The sequence below is a fragment of the Oncorhynchus kisutch genome, unplaced genomic scaffold (genome assembly GCF_002021735.2).
Source record: "Oncorhynchus kisutch isolate 150728-3 unplaced genomic scaffold, Okis_V2 scaffold1355, whole genome shotgun sequence".
NCBI lineage: Eukaryota > Metazoa > Chordata > Actinopteri > Salmoniformes > Salmonidae > Oncorhynchus > Oncorhynchus kisutch.
The window spans coordinates 47,976-54,648 of record NW_022263300.1 but is presented as its reverse complement, the minus strand read 5'-3'; positions in this window follow the sequence as shown (position 1 = coordinate 54,648).

Sequence of the window (6,673 nt, the reverse complement as noted above, 5' to 3'; positions counted from 1 at the left end):
AGGCTTGACCGCGTTTTGGAAGTGTCCGCTTTCCTGGTACAACCTGTTGCGCACGTCGTGTTTCGTAATCTCCCTGCGCATATCCAACATAAATACCCAGCTGTCAAGGCGGGTAAATTAAAATGTATTTATTTTCTGGCTAGGTAGCAAGCTATTTTCTTATTTGGAATACGTTTTTAGAAGCTATTGTCCAGATCTATTGTCATCTACAAGACCCTGCTAGGTAAAGTCCCCCCTTATCTCAGCTCGCTGGTCACCATAGCATCTCCCACCTGTAGCACACGCTCCAGCAGGTATATCTCTCTAGTCACCCCCAAAACCAATTCTTTCTTTGGCCGCCTCTCCTTCCAGTTCTCTGCTGCCAATGACTGGAACGAACTACAAAAATCTCTGAAACTGGAAACACTTATCTCCCTCACTAGCTTTAAGCACCAACTGTCAGAGCAGCTCACAGATTACTGCACCTGTACATAGCCCACCTATAATTTAGCCCAAACAACTACCTCTTTCCCAACTGTATTTAATTTTAATTTATTTATTTATTTTGCTCCTTTGCACCCCATTATTTTTATTTCTACTTTGCACATTCTTCCATTGCAAAACTACCATTCCAGTATTTTACTTGCTATATTGTATTTACTTTGCCATCATGGCCTTTTTTGCCTTTACCTCCCTTCTCACCTCATTTGCTCACATTGTATATAGACTTGTTTATACTGCATTATTGACTGTATGTTTGTTTTTACTCCATGTGTAACTCTGTGTCGTTTTATCTGTCGAACTGCTTTGCTTTATCTTGGCCAGGTCGCAATTGTAAATGAGAACTTGTTCTCAACTTGCCTACCTGGTTAAATAAAGGTAAAATATAAAATCACTTAAGAGTTTTCTACAACTCTAACATTGTAGTCTGATGCTATTTACAGAAATCAATTACGCTCAAATCAAATGTATTTATAAAGCCCTTCTTACATCAGCTGATACCTCAAAGTGCTATACAGAAACCCAGCCTAAAACCCCAAACAGCAAGCAATGCAGGTGTAGAAGCACCTAAGCTACGCTAAATTGTTTTGCAAGCTATTTTTAAGTTAGCTCGATTCTTCTGTATAGAGACATAGCTAGCTGGCATAATCATTAGACAAGGAATCCTTCACCTGCTAAGACCTAGCAACTGACATAAATCCCATGATTTATTGATCACCCAGTTATATCTGTCGTTTTTGTAGAAGCACGACTGAAGTAGAACATAACTTGTTTAGCTTTTGCATTGCCTGCATTCTTTGAATCTGTACTGCACTTTGATTAAAGTAAAGCCCCGTCTAAACCATTTACAATTGTCTGTCCCCACTCCCAGTTAGACGGGGTACCTACGAGCGTCATTCTGCTTCACAATGCCCTGGGGTACGTAAAAGTAGTGATTTTACGTCATGCTGTAAAACATACATACACTCACGTTGTTTGCAGCATCAGCCTGTGGGGATGTTTTTCAGCGGCAGAGACTTGGAGACTAGTTAGGATCGAGGGAAAGATGAACGGAGCAAAGTAGAGAGAGATCCTTGATTGAAACCCTTCTCCAGAGCGCTCAGGACCTCAGACTGGGGTGAAGGTTCACCTTCTAACAGGACAACAACCCTAAGCACACAGCCAAGACAACACAGGAGTGGCTTCGGGATAAGTCTCTGAATGTCCTTGAGTGGCCCTGCCAGAGCCCGGGCTTGAACCTGTTCTAACATCTCTGGAGAGACCCAAAAATAGCTGTGTAGCGACGCTCCCCGCCCAACCTGACAGAGCTTGAGAGGATCTGCAGAGCAGAATGGGAGAAACTCCCCAAATAAAGGTGTGCTGAACTTGTAGTGTCATACCCAAGAATACTTGAGGCTGTAATCAAAGGATAACATGCTAATTAACAGGGATGTTAACCATTTTGCGCACACAGTTTGAAAGAAATAAGCTTTTTGTACATCTGGAAAATTTTTGGGATCTTTTTTTCAGCGCATGAAAGATGGGACCAACACTTTAGATGCTGCATTTATATTTTATTTCAGTATAATAGAATCATAGTACATGTATGTTACCCTTCCTTAACCTCTACAGTCCTGTTATGTTACCCCTCCTAAACCTCTACAGTCCTGTTATGTTACCCCTCCTAAACCTCTACAGTCCTGTTATGTTACCCCTCCTTAAACCTCTACAGTCCTGTTATGTTACCCCTCCTAAACCTCTACAGTCCTGTTATGTTACCCCTCCTAAACCTCTACAGTCCTGTTATGTTACCCCTCCTAAACCTCTACAGTCCTGTTGTTATGTTACCCCTCCTTAAACCTCTGCAGTCCTGTTGTTACGTTACCCCTCCTTAACCTCTACAGTCCTGTTATGTTACCCCTCCTAAACCTCTACAGTCCTGTTATGTTACCCCTCCTTAAACCTCTGCAGTCCTGTTATGTTACCCCTCCTTAAACCTCTACAGTCCTGTTATGTTACCCCTCCTTAAACCTCTGCAGTCCTGTTATGTTACCCCTCCTTAAACCTCTGCAGTCCTGTTATGTTACCCCTCCTAAACCTCTACAGTCCTGTTGTTATGTTACCCCTCCTAAACCTCTACAGTCCTGTTGTTACGTTACCCCTCCTATACCTCTACAGTCCTGTTATGTTACCCCTCCTAAACCTCTACAGTCCTGTTATGTTACCCCTCCTAAACCTCTACAGTCCTGTTGTTATGTTACCCCTCCTAAACCTCTACAGTCCTGTTGTTACGTTACCCCTCCTATACCTCTACAGTCCTGTTATGTTACCCCTCCTAAACCTCTACAGTCCTGTTATGTTACCCCTCCTAAACCTCTACAGTCCTGTTATGTTACCCCTCCTAAACCTCTACAGTCCTGTTGTTATGTTACCCCTCCTAAACCTCTACAGTCCTGTTGTTACCCCTCCTAAACCTCTACAATCCTGTTATGTTACCCCTCCTAAACCTCTACAATCCTGTTATGTTACCCCTCCTAAACCTCTACAATCCTGTTATGTTACCCCTCCTAAACCTCTACAGTCCTGTTGTTATGTTACCCCTCCTAAACCTCTACAATCCTGTTATGTTAAGATATGTTGAAATAGATTAGAAGAGAGGGTGGATGAAAGACCCACGTCCTCCTGAACCTGGGAGAAGGTCTTACGGACTCCATCCTGCAGGAACACCAGGGCCTCTCTGTGGGGCCAGCGGAGGGACCAGGGGGGGACTGTCCACATGGAGGGATCTGTTGAGGGAGAGACGTAACGTATTATAAGCCTTTATAAGACATTATGATGATGTTATAAAGGACCAGCATCGTCACTGAAGAGGTCCTATGGCTGTAGCTACAAGCTCAAATAGGTGTACTGCTTATAAATGTGATATGCCGTGGTTATAAATGTATTAGGAACGTGGAAAGATACTACGCCTTGCAAAATAGTATTCATACCCCTTTGGATTTCATTCCTGTCCTGCAGCTCAGTTCAGTAGCTTTGATGTATCTGGGGTGTTTAATACATCATCCACAGCATAATGATTAACTTGACCGTGCTCAAAGAGGTATCCAAGTGTGATTGGTTTTTGTTACCCATCTACCAATCCCTGCTCTTCTTTATAAATGCTTTCAAAAAGCTCCCTGGTCTTTGTAGTTCAATCTGTGCTTGAAATCTAATACTTGACTGAGGGACCTTCCAGATGTTGTATATATGGGGGACAGAGGAAGGGTTTGTCAATCAAAAATCTTGTCAAGCCCTATTATTTCACACAGAGTCCATGTAACTTATTATGTGATTTGTTAAACCATATTTTACTCTCGAACTAATTTAGGCTTTCCTGGACAAAGGGGCTGAATACTTCTGCAATGACTATATTTTAATCATGCAATTTTTATTACTCTTAAAAGATAAAACCCCAAACACCCCAAATGGTTTCTTCCACTTTAACATTAGAGTATTTTGAGTAGATTGTTGACAATAATAATAATAATAATAATAATAACAATAATAACAATAATAATAATAACAATAATAATAATAATAATAATAACAATAATAATAATAATAATAATTAACAATAATAATAACAACAATAATAATAATTAATAATAATAATTAATACTACTAATAATAACAATAATAATAACAATAATAATTAATAATAATAACAATAATAATAATAATAATAATAACAATAATAATAATAACAATAATAATAATAATAATAATTAACAATAATAATAACAACAATAATAACAATAATAATAATAATAAATAATACTAATAATAACAATAATAATAAATAATAATAATATTAACAATAACAATAATAATAATAATAATAATAACAATAATAATAATAATAACAACAATAACAATAATAATTAATAATAATAATAACTAATAACAATAATAATAATAATAATAATAATAATAATAACAATAATAACAATAATAATAACAATAATAATTATAATAATAACAATAATAATAACAATAATAATAATACCGTTAAAATCAATTTTAATTCCACTTTGTAACACAATAAAATGTGAAGAAATGAATCCTTTAGTAAGACATTGTATACAGAGAGAGGTACACAGGGGGGTGGAAACAGAGAAGGATGGGTTGGTGGACATTACCCATTTTTTATATTTTTGTATATATATTTTTTACCTTTATTTAACTAGGCAAGTCAGTTAAAAACAAATTCTTATTTTCAATGACGCCCCCTTGTTCAGGGGCAGAACAACAGATTTGTACCGTGTCAGCTCGGGGGTTTGAACTTGCAACCTTCCGGTTACGAGTCCAAAGCTCTAACCACTAGGCTACCCTGCCGCCCATGACATGTCAATGCAATACTGGAGTTAGTCAAACATCAGAGAGGAAATCCCTGACCCTAACCCGACCTCCTGTGGACCCTAACCGGGCCCACAGGAGGTCATGTGGACCCTAACCCGACCTCCTGTGGACCCTAACCCGGCCCTAACCCGACCTCCTGTGGACCCTAACCCGACCTCCTGTGGACCCTAACCGGACCTCCTGTGGACCCTAACCCGACCTCCTGTGGGCCCTAACCCGACCTCCTGTGGGCCCTAACCCGACCTCCTGTGGACCCTAACCCGGCCCTAACCCGACCTCCTGTGGACCCTAACCCGACCTCCTGTGGACCCTAACCCGACCTCCTGTGGACCCTAACCCGACCTCCTGTGGGCCCTAACCCGACCTCCCGTGGGCCCTAACCCGACCTCCCGTGGACCCTAACCCGACCTCCTGTGGACCCTAACCCGACCTCCTGTGGACCCTAACCCGGCCCTAACCCGACCTCCTGTGGACCCTAACCCGACCTCCTGTGGACCCTAACCCGACCTCCTGTGGACCCTAACCCGACCTCCTGTGGGCCCTAACCCGACCTCCCGTGGGCCCTAACCCGACCTCCCGTGGACCCTAACCCGACCTCCTGTGGGCCCTAACCCGACCTCCTGTGGACCCTAACCCGACCTCCCGTGGGCCCTAACCCGACCTCCTGTGGGCCCTAACCCGACCTCCTGTGGACCCTAACCCGACCTCCCGTGGGCCCTAACCCGACCTCCTGTGGGCCCTAACCCGACCTCCTGTGGGCCCTAACCCGACCTCCTGTGGACCCTAACCCGACCTCCTGTGGGCCCTCACCCGACCTCCTGTGGGCCCTAACCCGACCTCCTGTGGAGTTCTGTGGGCTGTGGTTTCATAGTCGACCTCTCTCGGCTGTTCTGTTGGGAGCCTACATAAACAGCAAGCCTCTATTAGAACAAATATGGCCCACCTCGCTCACTCAATATTATTCCCATCAGGTCACAGGACATGTGAAGTCTTTCAGAGGGGAAACTGGACTTAATGGATATGTGAAAAAACAAACATGTTCAGTGCCAAGACAACCACGCTGAACCCTGTTCCTTACAGCCAGGACAAAGCAGAAACTGGGCTGGACAATCCAAGTAAAAACATATTTGATTTGAAAAAAAACATGTTTCTGAAAAGAAAATCTCACAAGGAAGCATTGAAAGACATACCTTCAGTCTCAATAAGTCCAGTCACATACAGGTCATTTAATTTGTACTCTACAGTTGGTAATCAAATAAAAAACATGTGGTTTTCCGAATAAAGTTGAATAAAGAGAAATGATCCAACTAGTCCAACTCTGTGGATAATCTTTGCACCCAACACCAAATTAGCTCGGCTGTGATAAGAGACTAGTGTGTATGATAATGGTAAGAGAGTTAACCTACCTACCTACCGCACCAGAGCCAGGTTGGGTTCCCAGGTGTCCATGTCTTCTGTAGTGAAGAGACCGCCTGTAGAGGTTGTAACACACCCCTTCTAGAGAACACACTGAGCTGTCTGAGGAGGTGAGTAGCCAGGGTCTGAGGTACCAGAAGGACAGGACAGAGCAGGAGACAAGAGGAGACTGGAGGGACCTTTGACCGAAGGTTTCAGGAGAGAGAATCACAGTGTGTGTAGTGATATGTTTAACTCTTATCTAAACTGGTCTGATTGGGTATTTACAGGTTACAGGTATATATAGGTTACAGGTTACAGGCTATATAGCCCACAGTCATGTAGAGGCAACGGTTTTAGCTTGGTATGTCAGGGTGGGTTGTTTGGTTAAAAAAAGAGGGTAGTCAGTACACAAAATGTC